A 23527-nucleotide genomic window follows, 5' to 3' on the forward strand; every position below is an offset into this window, starting at 1 on the left:
AAACAATTTATTGAATTTTTCGTTACAAGTGTTTAAATATTCTCAAAATAGGCTCCTTTTGCGTCGATACATCGGCTCCAGCTGGACTTCCAGCTCTCGAATGCGTTGCTTTAGGCCTCCGGAATTTACTTCAATGCCGCAGTGCAAGCTGCTTTCAGGGGTGTTTTGAGGCGTGGAAACAAAATAGAACGGGGGAGGGGCACGTCCGGACTGTACGGGGGCTGGGGGATCGTTAGCACCCCTGCTTTGACCAGATAATCGGTGACGATGAAGGCGCTGTGGAGCGATACATTGTCTAGTTGCAACTTCCAGTTGTCTGCGATGTCCGGCCGGATTCGTTGAACCCTGTGTTTCAGTCTTTTGAAAACTTCCACATAAAATGTGTGGTTCACAGTGGTTCCAGGTTCTGAAAACTCGTGATGAACCAGTCCTCTGATGTCAAAAATTCACGATGAGCATGATCTTGACTCACCCTGGATTTCTGCGGGCGAGGAGACGCTGGCGGGTGCCACTCCGATAATTGTCTATTGGTTTCCGGAGCATATTCAAATACTCAAGTCTCGTCACCTGTAATGACGTTGTCCAAAGCATTTGGGATCACGTTTGCACGTGTCGAGGTTTTTTTGGCACGTTTGAACGCGGCGTGACTTTTGGTCTAAGCTTTGGAGTGAGCACTTTTGGAAGCATTTTTACGTACACCTTCCGCATGACGATATGGCTTAAAGATCTCATCAACTTGAATTTTCGGAATATTTAACATTTCGCCTATTAAACTAACGTTTAATTTTCGATCTGAATTCAACAGTTCCCTCACTCGCGTCACATTGTCCGCCTTGGTGGACGTGGATGGCTGTCCGGCGCGGCGCGGTCCTCGTCTTCGTCCTCTGCCCAGCCTTCCAAAAAGGCCTGGTGCCACCGAAATACTTGTCTATCTGATAGGGTAGGGCATCTCCTTTGTAAGTAGCGTTGATCATAGGAACAGTTTCCGCAGCGGTCTTGCCAAGTTTCACGCTAAACTTGATCACAAATCTTTGTTCTAACGAGCGCTACATTTTCACTTGCACAAGATCAAAAATCAACTCTCACAGAGAGGCCCGGCCTCTCTCTTCGGATGCTCGAAGCACACCGAGCGAAGGAACTCTGGTTCCCCGGGGTTCCAACCGGTCCGATTACGGTCCGACGTACAGTCGTGTCACAATGAAATCACTGACATTAATTTCAGGACATCCCTTGTACATCTAACCTATAAAGAACCTTTAGAATACTTTGAAAATATTTCCACTGCAACAAATATTTTTTAAATATCGGTAAAATGAATTCACCTTGACCACGGACGGAGAAAAAATAAATTTCGCTCACGTATATACTTTGTAATTTAAAACATAATTGCACTCATTCTCCATTCCGAAAAAAAAGAAAAAAAATGCCCACTAAGAGAACTCTTATTAGAAATTTCTACAAGCGCCCCCAATTATATCTTTCCGCTGTGTTACACGACTCATGTCACAGCGGCGCAGCGACTTTCCTATTGCAATGACTTCACTTCGGAAGGAGTCCTTGAGACGTGAAATAAAAATGGCCGTAAAAGTTCATTTAGCACGAGTTATGGGATTCCGATCCGTTTATCTGACGCAATCCAAATGCCCTCTTTCCGTCCCTGTCATTGTGTCGGACAGTTATTGAATCAGCCCGTCCCAATAGGGGGGAGAGGGGGTCGAGCGGGCAGCGATGCTCGACGCAAAGGGGACTCACGCGTTTGACGGCAGAAGGGCCGGGGTAAGAATGCGGGTTGCCCTGTGACGTCAAGATCCTCATTAATACGGAAACTTGGGGTGAAATGAAAAACATTCCGTGAGTGTCGTAGCCCTCCTGAAATTTATCGCGGATGTGATTTACCGATCTGCAGAATATCGTTCGGGTTTTAGCATCTCAGGATGGGGACAAACCCCTCAACATTTTCCCCGGACAGGGCCGCAAAACAAATACGTACTCCAATCGCTAAAATATTTTAAATTCTCCCGAGAAAAAAATCTTTGGTAATCCCTGAGGTCAATTCCGAGAGAAATTAATGGATGGGAATAAATAACAAAAACCTAAGCGGATCGTTTGTTCTCGGTTCTACTGAACTGAGTATCATGAGGAAATCGTCCGAGTGAAGCTAACCTAGAAAATAGTTAAAAACGAAAGCCGAATAATTTATTGTCCTCCGCGCCTTCTCCTTATCTTACCCTCGTAATGTGTATATAAATAAATAAATGCATATAAAGCAATAAATGCATATATATTTATATAGTCCAGCCTCATAGAAGGCCGAAAGCTTAAACTTCCTGAAATGTATCCTGTTATGTGTTCTCTATTTTGTTTATGTGTTCTATTGTGCCGTTCAAGTGTTATATTGCTCTTGTGAGTGTTTATACATCATCAATATATGTTGAACGCCACTAGGGCTTATTACTCAGGAATTAACCCGATTTGTAGCTACACCAGACCCAGAGGGCGGTGCGTATGTATGGTTTAGCATGAGACATCGGACCATCAATATATGTATATGGCTGAATAGCGTTATATTTGTATATATATATATATATACAATAAATCGGACAGCAACAAACAATATAGAAACACATAAAAAGATCACTCACACGTTATTTCTTGATCATTTCGACGGAGCAGAATTCCGTCGAAATGATCAAGAAATAACGTGTGAGTGATCTTTTTATGTGTTTCTATATTGTTTGTTGCTGTCAAATTTATTATTCGGCACTTCCGTTTTACGTCGTGAAATCATCTATATATATATATATATATATATATATATATATATATATATATATATATATATATATATATATATATATATATATATATATATATATTTATTTATTTATTTATTTATTTATATATATTCCAAATTTTCAAACAAGCGACCACACAATATATCAGCAGACGAAAATGTTGTAACAAAGAAAACACATTGAAAGGACCCTCAAACGAGGTTTCGCTTGACGTTCGGCAAACGTGTCGGCTTTATCAGGCGCAGGGAAGTGGCCTCTCTCCCGACCTCCCACTGACGCATATTCCTCAACGGAATGGTATGCCTCCCTCTCCAACACCCTCTCCCTCCCGCTCCGATCCCTCCCGTCTTCCTTTCCTCCCATTTCAATATCATTTTGCCTCCATGCATTGGGGTCACATTCTTGTTCCCCCTCACTCTCCGCCCGGGAAGATGAAGAATAAAAAAAAAATAATACCGCATCTCAGAAATGCATCCGACTCCGCGCGCTCTGAGGAAAAAGAATCCCCTTTCCCCCTTGCATCTGGCAATCAAAGATGCTCTGAACCCTCCCAGAGAGGAAGTCGAGGCACGCACCACCGTTCGTCATCGTTATTTCAGGGAACGATAGCTATATTCGCTATGCTTATTGTATTTTTTTTCAATTTCCTCGTGGTATTTTTGCGAATACCACACCCGGGCCATCGATTAATATTAATATCGCGAATCCATTCCTACCACCTCATCCCTTCCTCCTTCATGCGGTTACTCGATGCTCGTGGGGTCCTAAGGGCTCAATAACGTAACCGGGGGACGATGGTGAGTCGCAAAATGGAATTATAGTAACGGTCGGACGAATGAAGCGAAACCGATCCCATTGAGAGCATATTATCGTGAGAGGCGACCATGTCGTGGTATGATTCACGTGCCTGCCCCCGCTCTTGGGAGTTCGAATGGGAAATACCCATGATTCAACACGTATTCCGCGCACTTGCATTGTTTGAAGGGAACCCGCTTGATATGATTACACTCAATATGGTCATTGCCACTAATTAAATTCAGCTTTAAAAATAACAGTTTCAGGTTTGAATTTGCGGAATTCCTTCATGATGAGGGTAGAGAGAGAAACTTTACACTTCCACATAAAGATTTAATACTTCACACGGCCATGGTTTCGATGCCACACATCATCATCAGGTGGTCATCACCTTGAAATATTAAATCAGGTGAAGTATGAAATCTTTATGTGGAAGTGCAAAGTTTCTTTTTTACTCTAATCAAATTCAGCTTTAGTAGAAAGAAAAAATATATCCGGTCCACCATACTTGGTAAAGTTAAACAGTTCGAAAGCAACGCTAAATTCCGATGGTTTCAGCTTTCCAAAAAAACACTGACGTCTGTCATAAAGAGAATTTCTTAGACAATTCGCTGAAGAAGGCAGTACGTAGCTCCAATTAAGTGATTCTTCAAGTCGTACATCCCTTGTCTATCCTGGTGGGATCCTGCAAGAATGAATATGAGATCTCGAAATGAGGAGAGAAACAAACATATTTCTTACATTACTAAAGGGGATCCACCGTAATTGAAGCGACGGACTCGGAATGAGTTAATTGATTGGGTAGCCATCGTGATATCTTGCAAATATTAATGATTTCTCTGATTATCATATTCCCTCTGACGCGTCGGAGTGAAAGTGACGTCGCGACGCATGAAAAGTACGGCTTCATTTGTGCGTGTTTATCATGTCATCTCAGAATCCTCCTAGCTGGGAGGCTGGGAAAAGGGATGACGTGATGCTCAGATATTCATTAGATGAGTAGTTGCTCCCATCAATTCCATCTTTCTCCGTCTAACTTCGTACCTTAATCTTTCTTCACTTGCATTGCTACGGACGGAAATAAATGAAACCAAGGTGGCCTGATTATAATTTTTGGCTTAACTTCCTAAAAATTACTTTTATGTAAACATGTATTTTCCGCATGTCATAATCGTAATCTTAGCTTCAGCTATTCATTTACCTTATTTTTCATCCTGTATAAAATTATGTGTTCACACAAGTGACGACATTTCTGTTCAAAGTTCTCCTAGAGGAGAATTTTCGGGGACAGTTTTGATTTATTGATTGTGCAAAATTGCACAATAAATTTAAATTTCAAAGTTCACAAGGATCAAATCACCTATGTATCTTTGTACAAGCAATATGGTGAGTTCAGGATATGTTTGTTCATTACGTAAATGTCACACCATTCATATTGCAAAAATGTTTTCATATGAGGCCGTTGAAGAACGCTCGAAAATGTATCCAATGATTTGTTCAAAGACCGCCTTTCCATCTCATGATTGGAATTTTTAAAAAAACTTATCCACGCTCGTGCAATGACTACTTACAAAAATGTTATTTTTATTTAAGTCTCATTTCTGCATTCGGCTCATTTGAAGGTATATGTAGTAGACGCCGCAAGGGGAAAAGGTTCGAAATACACGCCTTCGAATAGGTAGTCGTGAGATGAATTAATGGATAAGGCTGTAAAGGGATTGCGCAGAGTGTATATCGACCTTCTGAGCGTAATATGGCACTCGCTGTCACCGCATTCGCTTCGATTTCTCCGTTAACCATGGATAGCTGTTACGCAATGTTTCAGTGATGTCGCCGCGGGCGATGTCTAGCGCTGTTTTCCACGGAAGCATTACGGCAAGACAAAAAAAAGAACAATGGTTCTGAACTTACTATACCCTTTTCCTTATAAACTACTCCTAAAAATGCTAGATAATATTTTGTCCTCAGCATGCGCACAGCGCAATTGAATTTGCTTGGAGCGATAATTCATCAGAATAACATTTTCGGAAAGGGTCGTAAATTGTTCCGAAACTCATCCGCAAATCGTAAAAAAATGTGCCTCAGAGATAATTATCGCAGGGGAATAAATTTGCTTTCTGAAAAATTTAATTTGAAGCGTACATTTACTGAGGAGGAGATGTGGAGGCCGCCATTATTTAGCTCGTGCCAATCTTGTATTTTTGATACGACGCAGCCCTCTGCTCTCCATTCGCATATATGCAAAATGTTTCAAGTCTTCATATTCCTCCGCATTAAATTCTTCCGAAACTTCTTCAGGATTTATCTCCGAATGAGTCCCTTGTGTGGTGATTAACAATCCAGAATTCCTTCCATTAAATTTAATTTGCAATAAATCGAGCCTCGAGAAATATGCTCAATATATGACTCTTTTTTAACATTTTGATTTTTAGTATTCTCCACAGTTTCTTCAATTTTTTTTGTTTTATTGTTTGTTACGTATAGAAAAAACTGTATCCTGCAGAAACTGTAACCTAGTCCTGAAGAAAGCTTGTACTGAAGGACGTGAAATTGAATGGATACGAAGAGTCAAGTGAAAATGTGGGTCTAACCATATCAAGAATTTTTTTATTTGGTAAATTGTTTTAGGTGCTGTTGCTTTATTAGTTACGACGCCCGTTTAATACTCATCACAGCAAGCCGCGTCCTCCACATTTACATTTCTATTCTTTTCTGTCGGGGGCTAAGGCAGCTGAAGAGTGCACGGAGAGAAACTCGGTGTCGTCGTTTGCCTCTTTTCAAAGAAAGGGACCTCGAGGTCAGACGGTTTAAGTTGCTCTTCTACGGATCGAGGGAGATGCTCGACGAGCCTTCCGCGCAATGCAAATAAATGGAGAAACTGTGAAGTGATTTTCCCCTCTCGCACCGAAATGGTTGTCGGTTGTCGCGAAAAATTCAGCGCTCAACCATAAACAACCCCCATGTGGCAGCATTATGCCCAATCCTATATTTGCACAAACTAAAATATTTATAAGTCTTTCTTCAAATGACACTTGTGTCGTACAATGACATGCAGATTAAATGGTTAAGGGGAGTATATGCATGCGAAAGTCGACTTCCCTTCACTCCTTAAACGAGTCAACTCTTATGCGTGATCGCCAATTCTGCTGTCGACCTTCCGCTTTGCGGAAGTACCGACGCTTGATGCCCACAATGCCTAATGCTGTGGCAGTATAGTGTGTTTTGTGCTCCGTTGTGCTCCGAAGAAAAATAATCTCAACCCAAGACTGATTAATTCCGCAGTTTGAGAGCGTCGTTCGGTGATTTCAGAAGATGAGGTCTCCATATCGACGGGGAAAGAGGACCCAAGCGTGGGAGTGCAAACATATTTCATCACATTTCGTTTTCCTCCCCCCCTCATCCATCCACTCGAGAGGGAGTAACAAATATTTTTTTTCATCCCCCAGAACCGAGACTCCGAACCCTCGAAAAAAAAAGAGCCAAGCTCCCCGAAATTTCCCATTTTACTCCCCTTTTTTTAAGTCCACTTAGTTTATTAGATTTGCATCTCGACAGCACCAACCCATTTTTTTTGTAATGTCTCTCTCCGTCTCTCTCTCTCTATCCATGAAACAAGGAAAGCTCCACCTATCTCCCTCCCACAACCCTCTCCACCTCCCACCCCACCATATTTACGGCAAATTCATGACCGGGAAAGTTTTGCGATAGTTTATATCGGCTCGAAATTACGTAAATCGTAAAAGGTTGCTGGGGGAGGGCATGGAGGGATGGGAAGGGTATGGTCGGGGTGCTTGTTCGAAAGGGTGGATTGGGGGGGAGGAGGGGTAACCGGTGTCGTAACCTCCCACTACCCCCATGAGATCTCTCACCCTCTCTCCGTTCGTGTCCCGTTCAAACCCCCGGCAACACCCCCGGCAACACCCCGCGTCTCTTCTCCGAGGGAAACCACCCTCACTCCCCACCACACACCCCCTTCCTCTCCCCCCTTCCCCCACCAACATCCCATCCTTCCTCTGCAGAGGGGGTGGCGCCCCATTGTAACCCCGCTGATTTATGCCCGGCGCAAACAAAATTTCCGCCGCCGAACGCAAGGAATAACCTCCCTCCCGCGCCCCCGTTTCCCCTGCATAACTTCTTGGGCATAAAGTACATACATACATCTCGAAGGCTACAAGTTTCCCATCCGAAGGGATCCGGGAAGAAGAAAGATAGAATCCGTTCGGTGGTCCCCGAGCCTCGAGAGATAGCGTGGCGAATTATTCCGCGGAGGAATTGTTTCGTCACCGATGGGAGGCCATGTCGCTGTTTCCCCTCTACCGTCTCCCCGACGAGTGCTCATTACCCATGAGCATTTCAATCCGAATATTTGCAAACTACTCTCAGCCCCTTATAAGACTTGAGCCAGGAACCTTTTCCCCGTTTTATTTCCATTTAAAATTGATCTATGCACACATATTTATTACCTGGTCTTCCTCTCAAGACCTTTCCTAATAATATCCAACCTACGTGCATCTAAGTGAAAGGAGGACGTGATTATGCATGCTGGACAGAATGAAGGAAGGTAGAAGGTGCACTGATTTGAAAAACGATTTGTTACAAGTTAAGCAATGTCCTTTGTCTGTCAACGGGCCGCAATGAATATATGTTTCTGAGCTTTCGGACCGCATTATAAAAATCGCAATATTATATATGGAAATTGATTCTTGCACTTTAGTTATTTTTGTGCCATGTTCGGTCCATGAAACAAATAAGAAATGGACATTTTGAATTAAATTTAACAGCAAAATTATAAGATTTTTTATTTCATGGCAGAAAAAATAAATGATAATGTAAAATTTTAACTACCATTTAATATTTTTAAATTTACACCGTCGTGGGCAGTGAGTAAAACACTTCTAGAGTATGGTGTTATGGTGCTCAGTATCGTGATTGGTGGGGATTCGAAGTAATTCAGTACTTAGTTGTTGAGTCCATTAAAACGTTCCTTGAACGATACCATAACTGCCCTTAATTAATCCATATAATGCGCCTCTATGGGGTGTGGCAGTGGGTGATTCCTCACCTGGCTCGTCACTACCCTGATATGCATGTTTCTAACAAATTCATTATGTTTTCAAGTCTGACCAATCCATTTGGGACTTCTATTTCCATATATATTTGTGTATGACCTCTTTTAAGCCCATTTACACTACCTCGTTTAACACTTTATCCATCTGCTTGATCTTCGGCATTAATGTCGAGCACAGCAGAGCCTCAGTTTTCGCATACTGCAAGCAAATCACTTCAATTGTCGCCTCTTCATTCGGAATTTTTTTTCGCTTAACACAAATGAAATTACGTAAGGAAAAGGTAATAATATGTGTCAATCCCGATAACCAACGGCACCTCTCGCCCCGGAGTCTGGCGCCATGCAATCTTATTTCAAGTGATTAATTGGCTGATGCCGTCAGTGAACGAGTGGCTTCCATCAGGCTGCAGCTCCATCAAAAAATTTCCCTCGTTGGCGGTGCGTTACAATCCGGGAGAGATAGAAAAGAGAAAACAAAATCGGCGGACACCGATTTTCCACCGACGGGCCTGGAGGATCAATTACCCGCCACGCCACTCGCGCACCGCACGGCTCCAGTCCAGTCGATTGCGGGGAAGCGTGCCATTTGTTTTCCCAGCCACGGCTCTCCGAAACCGCAGATCTCCACCGTGGATCGGAAATCCATTGGGAATAAACTCAAATGTGCATTTTGACCTCGGAAGTCGCCGCAAAGCTTTTTCCATGGACGCCCTCCTCAGATTCCGCGGACCCGGATCCGCGAAACTTGCAATGCTCACAAAAATAACTGTTAATCGCACGTAAACAGTGGCAAATTTTTTTCCACATTTGACCCCGAAAAAGTCACCTACACAATTGAAATCCTTTAATTTAAGTTTATAAATGTTAGTCTTCCTTTTAAGTTAGGTTTGGGATGGACAAACACACTAACCACTGCTAAATTTCTAAGCCTCACCTAATATGGCACACCGTGACACTTTATATAGTAATAAACCCTTTTTTCAATTTATCATAATTGCTGCCTCTTTTCATCCCATTTAATATCTTTATTTCCCTCCTCCAGCTGCCTCTCCGGCCACCCATGTTTCCTCACTAGCACAGTCTTCAAACATTCCATCCCCTTTCTACATGTAAATAACCTGCACTCACTTTACTCTCCTCCTTTGCACTCCCTTCCTTCCCCCGATTCAAAATAATTTTTTTCTTGTTTTCCCTTCAGCCCATTTTACATTTTCAATTCTTCTCCATTCTCTCAATTTCATATCCCCAAAACATCCAAAAAAAATTCAGTCTCTTGCCTCAATGACCAATTTTCCGCTCCGTTCAAAACTACCCTCCATGTCGAAGTTTGCACGAATGTTTGCTTTTTCTCCGTCTTCAAGGTCCCTGCCATCGACTCTCCTTTCTCTGTAGGGGCTTATTTTCTCAATAATATTCTTTCTAATGCAATTCTTCAATGGTATAATCGGGGTGATTAATTTAACTCTCGTAAGTGTATCGAGGGGCACAGGACGGTGTGGCGACTAATGAAGTGTAATGTAATGCAGTGGCTTCCCACCCAAAGGATTAGTATACGAATCCCAGAGGTAACATTATTTTTTAGTGTTATCCCGATCCGAACTTCGGTGCTTTGTGCAGGGAACTTGAAGTAAGTACGCCGTCCGCTGGAATGGATGTTACATTGTGGAGCCCTTGGCGTCTATCGCTCAGAGTAGGCTAATGCCGACATCGGTATTCTTTCCACCCTTCTTAAAGTCTCACAATATCCCACCTTTACTAAATTACCCAACTATTCCTAATGGAGAAAATTACCTTAGCTGTCGGTCGCCTCCCCAAATAACTATTTCCGATGATGCTAAGTGCATCAGCAAGCTCTTTTACAAGATAAATGCTACAATTCACTCAAATGCGAAATGGGAAAAAAATTAAAACATTAAAAAAAAAATTAATGCTCGGTTGAGGGAGAAGTTTCTTGGGAGGAATGCAAAGGCGTCAGAAAAAGAGGGCGAAGAGTACATTGAGTAACAATAGAATGTTGACACTATGGATATCTATCCATATACTATGGGTATCTATCGAGATGACACTATGACGCGAGGGATAGCATATAATAGGGGTGAGCGAGGTAGAATGAGGAAAAACTGAAGTTTGCTGGATATGATAGGTATAGTATAATAGGTTAGATATAAGGTAGTTAGAAAGTAAATATGTGGTGTTATATAGTTGTTTATTGTGATGTAGGATGCTCGTATTCTGGGGTGTCATCATGTTAGGTGGAACTTACAAGTTCAACAGTGTGCACAATTTCTTAATCCAATCCATCAAAAATTATCTCTTTGCCATAGACTACCGTGAATTATTTTACCGGCATGAATAGTTCAATATATTCGTGAGTATTCCTCTCCCAAAAATATTAACTTATGTACACAAGCTTAGCGGAAGAACTGACTTTTTTAAACTCAACTCGAAGAAGTAAATTTATTTGAACAAGGTTTTCAAATAAAATAGTTGCTATTGCCTCAATCATATGCCATTTGGCTGCGACTGACGGATGAGCAGGCGGAAAGGTCTCCTGGATGAAGGAAGGAAGCAAAACTCATGTGGGAGAGGCTTTGATTGAGGTTGGGGGGGCAGCTCGATTTTTACTTCCCCCCCTCTGGGTTACCCCTATCTACGTCATAGCATTCTAATGTCACTTGTGACGCGGTATTTAATTTATATATAAATTTTCCCCGATACCGCGAGACAAGGGAGGCCGCGACTCTACTTGTTTTGAGGGCGCCAGGCTAGCCGCATGGCTAGCCGCAGAGTCACGCCGCTGGCTGTCACCTGGCCCATCACACTCCTCGTCCCAGGGGAGGGCTCGCTCACCTTTTATGTGCCCCGGGGTGGGCAGCGGCTCTTCAGCTGAAATCACGAGGGACGCTAGGAGGCGCATAAAAATGGACTACGACGAGTAAACTTCACAAGAACTATTTATTATCACAAGAAAAGGTGTGGGCGCTCCCAAGCAAACATGACGCGCGGTGCCGACGCCTGCTGGGCCACGATGTTGGGTGGCCGCTCGGCTGCAGCCGAAGATGGCCGCCTCGCTGTCGACTGCTGGCTCCCGATGTTCCGGTCGGGGCCTGCGGGGGGCCCACACGGCGAGGTCGGTTGCTGGCACGCGCACCCCCGGTGTTCGCAGGCTGTCGGTGACTCGACGATGATAGCACACGACCTTCTCTCTCGGGCATCTCACAACGAACTCTCCTTACCACGTGTTGGCCGGCACTCTCCGCGCGCGGCGCGCCCCGCTCTTCTTTTTTCTTACATACGTTGTCGGCGCCAACAGATAGCGCCCCGCCGTTCTACGGCTCGCGAGAGGGGCGCGCGTATTCGAACTGGGCAAGTGACGCTGCGCCAAGCACAACGTCACATACCCCCTCCCTAAGCCGGACACTCGTCCGAGTGGACCGCTTACAAACGAGTCTGCAACTGAAACCTATGAACACAATATAATAACAACAATTTCACAGATTTCTACCAGTAGTTCACTCAGTTTTGAGATTCTGTCTTCAGCTATTGGATAGAAAATGGATAGCACAACTTTTTCTAATTTTAACCACATTCTCTATGAACATCAAGTAATACATTTGGTATGAACAAACTTTTGGCATGAATCTTTCATACATTCCAAGGGAATTTCTCACAAAATTTCAACAAAAGCATCACTCGCTCAGATAATTCACTCTATAAAAGGCAGTACGTCCTCAGCTCAAACACATCACACCTCGTTTGCAAACTTTCATTCACCACAATTCAAGGGCTATGTGCCATAACAACAATAATGTCCGACAGAGATTTTCACATCATTGAAAAATAAATCGCTCACTTTGACACACAGACAAGATAACATGAGGCAAACACACAATGCTGACCTATTGCATAATACCAAAATTCATAAGGAATTTTTTTGAGAGTGTGCTCCGTGGGCTTGGCGCTCGGAGAACTCACCACTTTGACGAGTGGATCTTGGTGCTATATATCGTTTCAAGTCACCAATATCTACTTTCGCGTTTTGCTTATTGGAACGCGTTTCTACGATATAAACTGTTGGAGACAGTTTTTTTTGTATCTCGATCGGTCCTTCAAATTTAGGGGCTAGCTTGGCTGAAAACCTATCACTCCCACTGGACAGATGGTGGGTCCTACGCATTACTAGGTCTCCTACATTAAATTCGATGTTTCTTCTACCCTTATTATACGCTCGCGCCTGTTTTTCCTGAGCTTTCTCTATGTTCTCGGCTACTAGATCTCGTAATAAGCCTAACCTATCGGCCCTCTTTTTCCACGCTTGTGGATCCAATCTGCTCTCTATGCCTTCCCCCTTCTCAAGCTCGCGCCGCAAACTCTTCACTGGCAGTGGATGCCTTCCGAAGTTCAAGTAGGCTGGCGAGATCTTAGTCGAGGCCTGCTTCGCGGTGTTGACTGCATGCCTTAGTTCGTGTAAATGCTGATCCCAGTCTCTATGGTCTTTTTCTACAAACATCGCGATGGCCGTCTTCAGCGTTCGATTGGATCTTTCCACTGGGTTTGCCTGAGCATGGTATGGAGGCGTTGTTGTATGCGTTATTCCATACTCTGCCAATGCTTCTCTTACGCATTTGTTATCAAACTCTTTTCCATTATCTGTCAAGAGATACTCCGGCGTTCCCCAGCGAAATAGGACAAGCTCCTCAAGTGCTTTAACCACGTTGGCCCCCGTAGCAGCTCTGACCGCCTTTAGCTCCACCCATCTTGAAAATAAGTCCTGAAAGATTATTAAGTACTTGTTCTTGGCTTTGCTAAGTGGAAACTCCATGAGATCTGCTGCTACGACGCTCCATGGTCTCTCTACCGTTCTTTTACCCAATAGTCCCTGAGGCGCTTGCTGCGACGTTTTGAACTGTTGACAGTCCTGACATTGCCTCACAAAGTTGTGAATGTCGTGATAGGTCCCTCTCCAATACTAATCTCGTACGACTCGATCGAATGTCTTTTCCACTCCGAGGTGGCCCGATGAAGGTTCACAATGGGCATCCCTTATGACCCGCTCTCGACATTCTTTTGGAAGCACGAGTTTCCAGCCCTCTTCACAATCAGCGATTGGATCGAGCAGCTCATCGTACTTGTAACGATACAAGTGGCCCGCTTCGACCTTCCAATTTTTATACCTCTCCGGATATTTGCTGACTTCCTCGACTCTGCGTTGGTAGTCCTCATCCTTTACTTCCGTAATTTCAGCGATCTTCTCTTCGCCAGAAAGTTGCTCGTACATACGAGAAGGTGCATCAGGCAAATCATGGATTTTACCTCGACGATGCACCACCTCGAGACCTACTATGGTCACTTGAGCCCCGGGGTCATAGAGCGCAATGTACTCTTTTCCCCCGATCAGGACTGAGACTTGGTCTCTATTCTCTGCCGTCACACTCGCTAAACTCACTCTAGGCGTGGACTCCACGCCGACTCCCCCTCCCTGAACCGGACACAGCCTATCAGGTTTGTCCTCAATGGTTACAGGGTATGTCACACTCTCACTCGACTCATTCCTGCCCGTCCCTTTGTTGGAAAACAACCGATCCAGAGTGAACAGTACTTGAGGCAATTTCTCATAATCGCTCTCCTGTTCTGATTTCGGGCCCGCGTGAAGCGACTGGGCAGAATCTACATTCCACGCATGTCTCGGCGGGCTTTGTGGCACCGACGAGATGCTCTGAGGCCTCTCACTCATGCTCTCACTCTCTGCTTGCTTTGGCGGCTGGAGACAGGCTGGCCTGTTCGATCCTACCAAAGACTTGACCCTTTCGCTTTCTTCTGACCTAACGGATTGGCAGAGCGGAGCTGACTCCGTCGACCAATGCGCCTTCTGCCCCATATGCGGTTGATTTGGTGGGCGGAGACGGGCTGACCCGCTCGGCTCGGCGAAATCAACGGATGGACAGCAAATATCAGCTTTGCAGTGGAGGTCGGCCGTCCGTCTCGACTGCTCAGCTGGAGAGCTTTTCCTGATAGCTCCATTGCATTGGCCAGATCGATAGAGGTTGGCTGTCCACCTCGATCTGTAGATTTCTTCATCCTTGATCTTTGCCAACGCCTCAGATGGGTGGTGGATGTTGGCTGTCCAACTCGACCCATGTTTCATCTGGCCCATCTGAGTTTATCTCCCTTCCTTTCTCTATACAATCCTTTACTCCACTATTTACATCTTCCTTGATCGAATTTGGTTCGCAGAATTTGGCTGTCCAACTCGGCTTTTCCAAAATCGAATCACCATTTCCTAACTTAATCGACTTATTCCTATGATTATCTAAATCTAATTCAGCCGATTTATGTTCGACGGATTGGTTTGCGGGGAAGCCGCTTGGGCTAGGCGACTCCCCGCTTGTCCGTTTTCCTGCCGAGTAAACAGATGTTTGCAATTAGGGCAATTAATTGCCAATAAGCCGACCTTGCCGCAAAGTTGGCACTTTTCTCGTGTCCTACCCTGTCGACTGGGGCAATTGACACTGATATGCCCTCTTGCGCCACAGCTGAAACACTGGACTCTCGGGCACACATTTGCCCTATGTCCCGACTCTCCGCAGGAATAACAAGCTCCGTCAAAGCCCGGTCCCTGGTCTCTCGCCTGTGAAGGCCTAGACAACGTAGGTCTCGTTATGGCCCGGTTGTCCCATCGGCCATTGTAACCTGCCCCAGAGGAGCTGGGCGTGACCTCTCTCGGAGAGGACGGCTCGCCATTTTTCCCCATAGTGGGCGGTATTCTCCCTCCCCCATCCGTGATGGACTTTTTCTTGACCTCATTGGGTTGAAGTTCGTTAACAATGCTGGTCTTCTTATTCATTTCCTCCACATTGCTCCCCAGGGCCCCTACTTTCGCTAGTTTTCTTGATCCTTGCTCTTCTCCTTTCCTCACATAAGCGCCAGTCGTGATTAGCGACTCGCTAGCTGGCATAGGATCATGATAACGAGCATTGATTGCCATTCTTCTTTCATACTTATGACCACAATCCATCAGCTCATCCAACGTCTTAAGGCGTCGATCCTTTATCTCATTTCGATATTCTGGAAGTAGATTGCTCAACGCGACCTTGAGCAGTTTCCTCTCTGACAACGGTTTCTTCAAATATTTAGAAAGATGTTGTAAGTTGCCTATAAATTCTGCTATCTTCTCCTTCCTCCCTTGGGTTCTATTGGTAATTTCCCTCATCACTTGCTCTTCGTCCCACTCTTCGACGAATCTCTGTTTAAATCGTCGTTGAAAGTCATTCCAGTCTTTGATGTACTCCTCCGTGGCCGCATACCAGTTCTAAGCGGTATCTCGAAGAGTAAACGGCAAAACCTTCAAGATATCGCTATCCGAGGCATTAGTGCTGGCTCTGATGTTTCCCAACTTCTGGAGGTACTCTCTTGCCTTTGAATTGCCTTCTCCTCGAAATTCAAGCTTCCAACTCTGGAACGCCTTTATGCATCTTTGCGAGATCTCAGCTGAGCGTGACGAGCTCGTACGATGTCTCTTGGATTTAGATGCCAATGTTCTCGGAGCACTGGCCCTTCCTAACTCAGAGCTGATGCTCTGTCTATGTCCATCGTTCCCTGATGTATCGTCCGAGTCATCACTGCTGTCAGTAAATAACGACCCGCTCGTTACCTCCGACTCTGAAGAAGATGACGAAGTGGATGTTATTTCCCTCCGATACTTTTTCCTGGAACCCTTTCTCAAGTTCACTTCCTTATCGTTCTTCTCACTGCCCAATTTTTGTAAAATTCGGCTAAGTCCATCCGTTAGGTTGTTGATCATCTCTTTCTGCTGTTGCAATTGACTCTGCAACTCCTTTATTTCCTCAGAGTGGCGGTCGCTCTGTGCTGGTATTTCTTTCTGATTTGATTTCGCTTCCGAAGGCCGAATGCCCAGTTTTTCCTTTTCTCTGGTCAAATCTGACGCTTCTTTCCTTTCCCCCAGCGGCGGAAAATCATATGAGGCCATCAGCGGCAGTTTGGGCTGAGGGCCTCCCGCTGCGTTTTCTGCAATGGTCCGAATGGGGTTCAGTTCCTCATTAATTTCTCCGTCGCTTGCGGCAACTTTCTCCGTCTCGATGTGCTTCTTTTTATGCCCCTTACTGCATACTCCTTTCGTTTTCCGCCCTGCCTCTAGATCTTCGTCCCAGTTTAAGGCGTGTAGAGCTCCTGAGAGGGTTACATCGTCAGGCTGCACATCCTCGTCCAATTCTTTTGACCATGGTGTCCCTAACCGTGGTTGTGCCAAAAGAAGCTTAGCCCGCAATAATCGCTCTTTGCGTACTAAGAGTGGCCCTACCAAGGAGTGTCCTTTACTTGACAACTCATTTTCCACCTCTTCTTCACTCATTTGCTTAATTATTTCAAATTCTGCCTTTACCGCTGAATGCCGTAGCAGTGCCCTCATATCTCTCTGATATCTCGCCAAAAATCCAGTGTCACCCTCCATTGTAAATTAGGAAAAAAAAATTCTTAACCTATTGAATAATTAAAGGATTTGCCCCACCTAACCTAAAATACGCTTACTACAAATATTTAATCCTAATCTAAAGCTTTCTCCCTATTCTACAGTTATTATAACAAATAGGGTAGAATAAATCAGAATTCTATATTAAAAGCATAACCTAACCTCAAAATTCAAAAATTACAAACTCCACTTCCTCTTTTCAAAGGATCCTCTGCCACTCTGGGGATACGTGGCCACGCACGGAGCCTCCCTCACGCCAATAATAGTAGTTAATCTTAGAAACCGATCGTCCCTCCGCAACTTAACTGGAAACAAGTCGCCTCGGGAATGTTCACAGCTTTCATCCCACCCTCAACGCCAAGCAACCACTCAAAGCAACCGCACAAACCACATTCAAGTACAAAAGATTGAGTAGAAATTATAATCTCTTATTTACTGCTTCCCTCACAAAGAATTTTAATTTTTTTTTATTTCATGAAAATGTAAGGCGAAAAAAAAAGGACTAATTTATAAATCAAATAGAAAAATTGTATACCGCTCGCGAAAGAGCTGTACGTAATAACTGGCGCTCGCGCGATGTTACTCACGCATCGTTCCCGCTCACACACACGCTATGCACACCATGCCGGTATCACTCCGCTCGCTCTCCTTCACACCATTGTTGCCTCGTCAAGGCCGACGCGACGCCATTTTACACTCGCGCCTCATGCGCACTCTCGAAATATAATTGTCACTTTTCTCGCACAACAATAGAAAGGCTGCCCCACGTTGGGCGCCATTTGTGACGCGGTATTTAATTTATATATAAATTTTCCCCGATACCGCGAGACAAGGGAGGCCGCGACTCTACTTGTTTTGAGGGCGCCAGGCTAGCCGCATGGCTAGCCGCAGAGTCACGCCGCTGGCTGTCACCTGGCCCATCACACTCCTCGTCCCAGGGGAGGGCTCGCTCACCTTTTATGTGCCCCGGGGTGGGCAGCGGCTCTTCAGCTGAAATCACGAGGGACGCTAGGAGGCGCATAAAAATGGACTACGACGAGTAAACTTCACAAGAACTATTTATTATCACAAGAAAAGGTGTGGGCGCTCCCAAGCAAACATGACGCGCGGTGCCGACGCCTGCTGGGCCACGATGTTGGGTGGCCGCTCGGCTGCAGCCGAAGATGGCCGCCTCGCTGTCGACTGCTGGCTCCCGATGTTCCGGTCGGGGCCTGCGGGGGGCCCACACGGCGAGGTCGGTTGCTGGCACGCGCACCCCCGGTGTTCGCAGGCTGTCGGTGACTCGACGATGATAGCACACGACCTTCTCTCTCGGGCATCTCACAACGAACTCTCCTTACCACGTGTTGGCCGGCACTCTCCGCGCGCGGCGCGCCCCGCTCTTCTTTTTTCTTACATACGTTGTCGGCGCCAACAGATAGCGCCCCGCCGTTCTACGGCTCGCGAGAGGGGCGCGCGTATTCGAACTGGGCAAGTGACGCTGCGCCAAGCACAACGTCACACACTTCAATATTCTCGAAGAAACACATCCTGTTAGCGTGACAAAACCACTGCACAATCAATATCGATTGAATGCATACCATATTGCATAATTTAATCCCTGTAATACTCGAATTTCTTGCTATTTAGTTTCGTATCTTAACACTATATCATGCGTAACATTAAGTTCATGCGACGACAGCTGTTTGATATGAACTTTCTGTTAAAGGAATTAATCCATGTAGCATGTACGAGGGTGGTTTGAAAAGTTTCCGACCTCAAAAATTTCAGAAAAAATGTCTTGTATATTTGTAAGGTCGGAAACTTTTCAGGCCGCCCATGTACATGTAGATCCGGGTTCTCCCAGCTCATGAAAAAGGCGAGATGAATGCAAATAGGAGAGAACGGATATTTTAGGCGGAAACGGGCGACAAACTTTTTCCCTGACCAGACATCAGATCATAAAAATTTATAGACCGATAAACTTTCAATGAAAATGCATTGATTATTGAGCGTTTGATAAAAATGTATAGATTATTAAGCCTTTAATAAAAATGCAAATTGAAAAGCTTTCAATATGAATATCTGCATTGTTAAACTTCTAATGAAAATGTATAGATGAGCAAAATTTCAATAAAATTTAGCGCATTTATGAACGTTGAATAGAGAATATCATAGATGAAGAGTGCTCATTAGGAGCGAGCGTCAAAGGCGAAATATTTCGCAAAATCTCGAGATTCGTGTGTTCTTTTCGATTTTTCTTCACCGATTTCCCAAAGGAAAGCAAGCCATACTAATCAATCCACGTCTTGAGCATCAGAGTAGATTAATTGAATCGGTTTCCAAGTACTATAGCTTTGGTCATGACCCACCACACTCTCGTCTCTGGAAAATTCACTATATTTCTTTTGCCTAATAATGATTTAATATCATCATTATGTTGACAACAAGGTTAAAATATGTTTTTAAGAGAGAGAGACATCTTTATTTGTCATGTACAGTGGTAGTATAAATTGAGAGCGGTACAAATTGAAGCCACTCATTCTGGTCCTCCCAAGCCAGTCGGTTCTGAATTGACTGCATACGGGCATGGCAGTAAGATTATTAATTCACTTAATTACTCAGTTCTCTGATCCCACTTCCTCTAATGTCCACCCACGGGTGAATATCTACGTACAATGCATTAAACAGCTTCCACTTGCCTCTCGGGGAATTAAGACTCGGCGGAAATATTTTTTGTTTTTTTAACCCTTGAACTTGGATATTAGCTCGGATGCATCAATTTCCATAAACCTTAGGCGATTTGTTTGGGGCGCGCAAGAATTCTGATTATATAAGCGCCGCTTAAGATCATCGTTGATTCCGGCACAATGGGAAGAAGGAGTAGTGTAAATAAATCCGGTGTTGAAATTAGTTTACCCAAAACGAAAGGCGAGAGAGGGAGCACATTTCAAGGTTCCATCCGATCGACGGCGTAATGTGTCTTAAGTGCTTTTCAAACCAAACCTGAGCGAAGGAAGGAATTTCACAGAAAAATCCCCCAACGTCGACTGGGAACTCGAAGTGTTAGGCGTGTGAAGTCAACTAAATGGTCACAGTCAACGAGGAGGTCTATTGAGAAACTATTCGGTCTCCATTTTTCTAGGAAAAAGACGTCCATTGTTCTCAAATGTCGCAAATTCAGGTCCTTGTTTGACAGACCGATATAAGGAATATTTTCATATTTGAACATTTGTGTCCGCAACATTATCATTGCGTTCAGTAAAATGAACTACTCGTACATGAAAATAATAAAGAATGCCGATAATTAACATTGGAACAAGTGGCCAGTGTCCTTAAATTCATTGCCACATGCCCTCGTGATGATAATAATGTAGACGTAAGTCATTGTTTACGCTGAAAGTGCATCAACAATTGACGTCAATTTAAATGGATTCCTATCGGCTGAGAATTTTGCTCAGCTTACGTCATTAACGTACAGACTGCCAGTTTCTATGACAAGTTCTAACCGGTATTGATTAGGCGCAAATAGATAAAGTAGATTGGCTATCTAAGATACGCCAAGCACTGAGTCGGACGTTCGCTTCAATAAGAAGTACGGTAACCAGAATCGATTTTGGCCGAGTAGTGAGGATTGTCTATTGTAAATACTTTCCGATCCGCTTCTACGTGCATTTTCCATTACATCATTACGTATATGATTACAAAGACAAAGAATAAATGCACTGAGGAACATTGCCAAGGGTATAAACCACATGAAGGCGATTTAAATTTTTAAAGAAGGAATCTTGATAGAAGGAGACGAACGGGTCCCGAAAATACTGAGTAGCGAATCTACAGAGTCGTGAAAGATTCGAAGAACAACAAGGCACCGAGAGTTGAAAAAATAAGCAATGAAATAATCAAGGCTAAGAAAAAGATACCCTTTTTGGAATAATGAAAGGTAGCTACTACAGTGGAAAAATACGAGAGGACTTCGAGAAGGTTGTGATGATTGCAATACCAAAGGAACCAAAAAACAGATCAATTCGAAGAACACAGTACATTAAGCCTGATGTCCCACGCATCTAAAATACTTACTCGAATAATTAGCCGAAGAATAGAAGAAACTATTACGGAAAACCGTTTCGGATTCAGGAAAAAGCGACGCGCAAGAGAGGCAATACTCAACTTGAGGCTACAGAGGAAAAAACTTATACATGTTAACAACCCATTATTTGTGGCATTCGTTAGCTTGGAGAAGATCTTCGAAAACGTCTAAGATCTTCTTCAAGTCGACGGAAGCATAACCCATTACCATTACAAGATTCGGGCAACAACCATTCAATGAAAAACGGAAGAAAAATAGAAAGCAAAGGAGTTGGACGAGGATCCAACCTTGCCAGAAGTCAGCCTAGGCGTACATGTTTATCTGGAATCATAATTTAAGGGAAAATTGAAGGGAAGATCTTGCGAAGAAGACGAAGAGACAAGTCTAAAATACTATTAATGATATTTTAATCGGAATAAAATTCGACGTGCCGCCCAATTCGAAGGGGTCTTTTTAAACCATGGCTGAAGTGTAAAGAAAGTATTTGAAACGTATCCCTAAGTCCATGCGTCACATTTAAAATCATAAAAATTAGCGAGCCTTCTTTATGAGAACAACTGACGGGAAAACTCCTCGAGTTTAAAAAAATCGCCCGATTCAAGAGCGTGGCATACTACATCCAAGGAAAATTTCGCGTTCCTAGGCATCTTTCTCCCATAATTCATTGCTTCCATTACTTATATGAAACCACATAATGAGTCTCTCTTGCTTTCTCTGATGACTTGAAGCACTTCAAAATCTAACTCCTACGCCAAACCCTTAATTCCCTCAAGTTCATAGACTATGCTCCAGCGGAGAAGAAATTCAACCGATTAATGCCGCACGCAGGGCATTTGAGATTCAAATTTTTTCGCATACACGTAAAAACATCTGCAGAAATCTCTGCATATTTTTTTTTCTATTACTCCGCCCGTATTATTTTTTAATAACGGTTCGAGCAGGTAGCAGACGCTCGGGGATAGATTTTTACGCCACCCGTGAAAAGAACCTATTACGCCCAAGCGATTGGCGGCGGAACGGATAACTTTCATTTTTTTTAAGGTGGGTAGGTACGGATGTAGGTGCCTATGCATACCACCCGGAGAAGAGAGAAAAAAAAATTTTTTTTACGTGCCCAGGTCTAAAAACAGCATCTGCAGGCTCCCGGTGTAGCTACCACCTCCTCTTCACATTTGAAGTTACGGCTCTTCGGGAAAACTTGATATCTACGGGTGGTGGAAAAAAAATATTTCGTGTTCTGGGAGTAAGAGTGGGAGAAGGGTGGGCGAGGGTTGAGGGGAGGGACCCGTTGTCGTCAAAATTCAATTTTTCTCGGAGGTTCCTCTCTTGAGACTGAATCCGGAGGATGTTTAGAACAGGCGTTTCGAACACGTGGCCCGCGGGCCATTCCTTCCCTCATCCCACCGCCCGAACCAAGAACATCCTCTCCCGCACCAAACCCTTAACTCCCCATCCCCCGCGCCAATGCGTGAAACGTGGGGCTTCGCAAAAATCGCTCCCCTCAATCGTGTTTATTTGCCTAATGTCGACATGCTAAAACGACTCTTCAGCCCAGAGAATTTCAAATATGTAATGTCGGGAATAGCGGGGATGGGGAGGGGGGAGAGAGGGGGGGGGGGAGAAAGAATCCTCTAATTTCGACGAATTGGGAGATACGGCGAAAGAGCATTATTCATGGGGGACGACAATGCTGGATATGTTTGGAAATATCAATGCAATTATTTTTTCGTCTTTGGATTTTTTTTCAAAGACACGTTATTTCCGAGCAATTAAATTGTCTACTTTATTTTGTTCGGAGAAGGGTACGTTGACTTTTTCTGACGCCTGACCCTTTGAAAGTTTTAGATCCTCCTCCTCAACGGGTAGAGTCATCGGAAGAGGAGAGAAATCGTTTCGAGATGACTTAAAGAAAATCAATTATTCCAAGAGTATTCCGAAATTTGCGATTTTTTTACGGGAACCAGATGTTCTAACCTAAACCGTGATTAGCATTATTGCGTCAAACACAAAAACTAAGTGCCATCCCGAAATACTTCCGTAGTTTTTCATCTGACTTCATGACATACACGGGTTTAATAACACAGTAGGGTTTAACTTGAGTGAACCTTATCTGTTTCATTTTCAAATTTTATCTAAATCTAGCTGTATCCAATATGATGATTTTCAATTGATTGTTCTATATTGTTAAAAAATTCTCATTCCTTAAGCCTTCTTTGTGCTGACTTTAGGCATTTCTAATTTAAAAAATATGAGTACGTCTCCCTCCCTCTGATAATTACTCTCGAAACCTTCAATTATATTGGACAAAATTAATG

Source organism: Hetaerina americana, unplaced genomic scaffold (assembly GCF_022747635.1).
Source record: "Hetaerina americana unplaced genomic scaffold, ioHetAmer1.1.p SCAF_57, whole genome shotgun sequence".
NCBI lineage: Eukaryota > Metazoa > Arthropoda > Insecta > Odonata > Calopterygidae > Hetaerina > Hetaerina americana.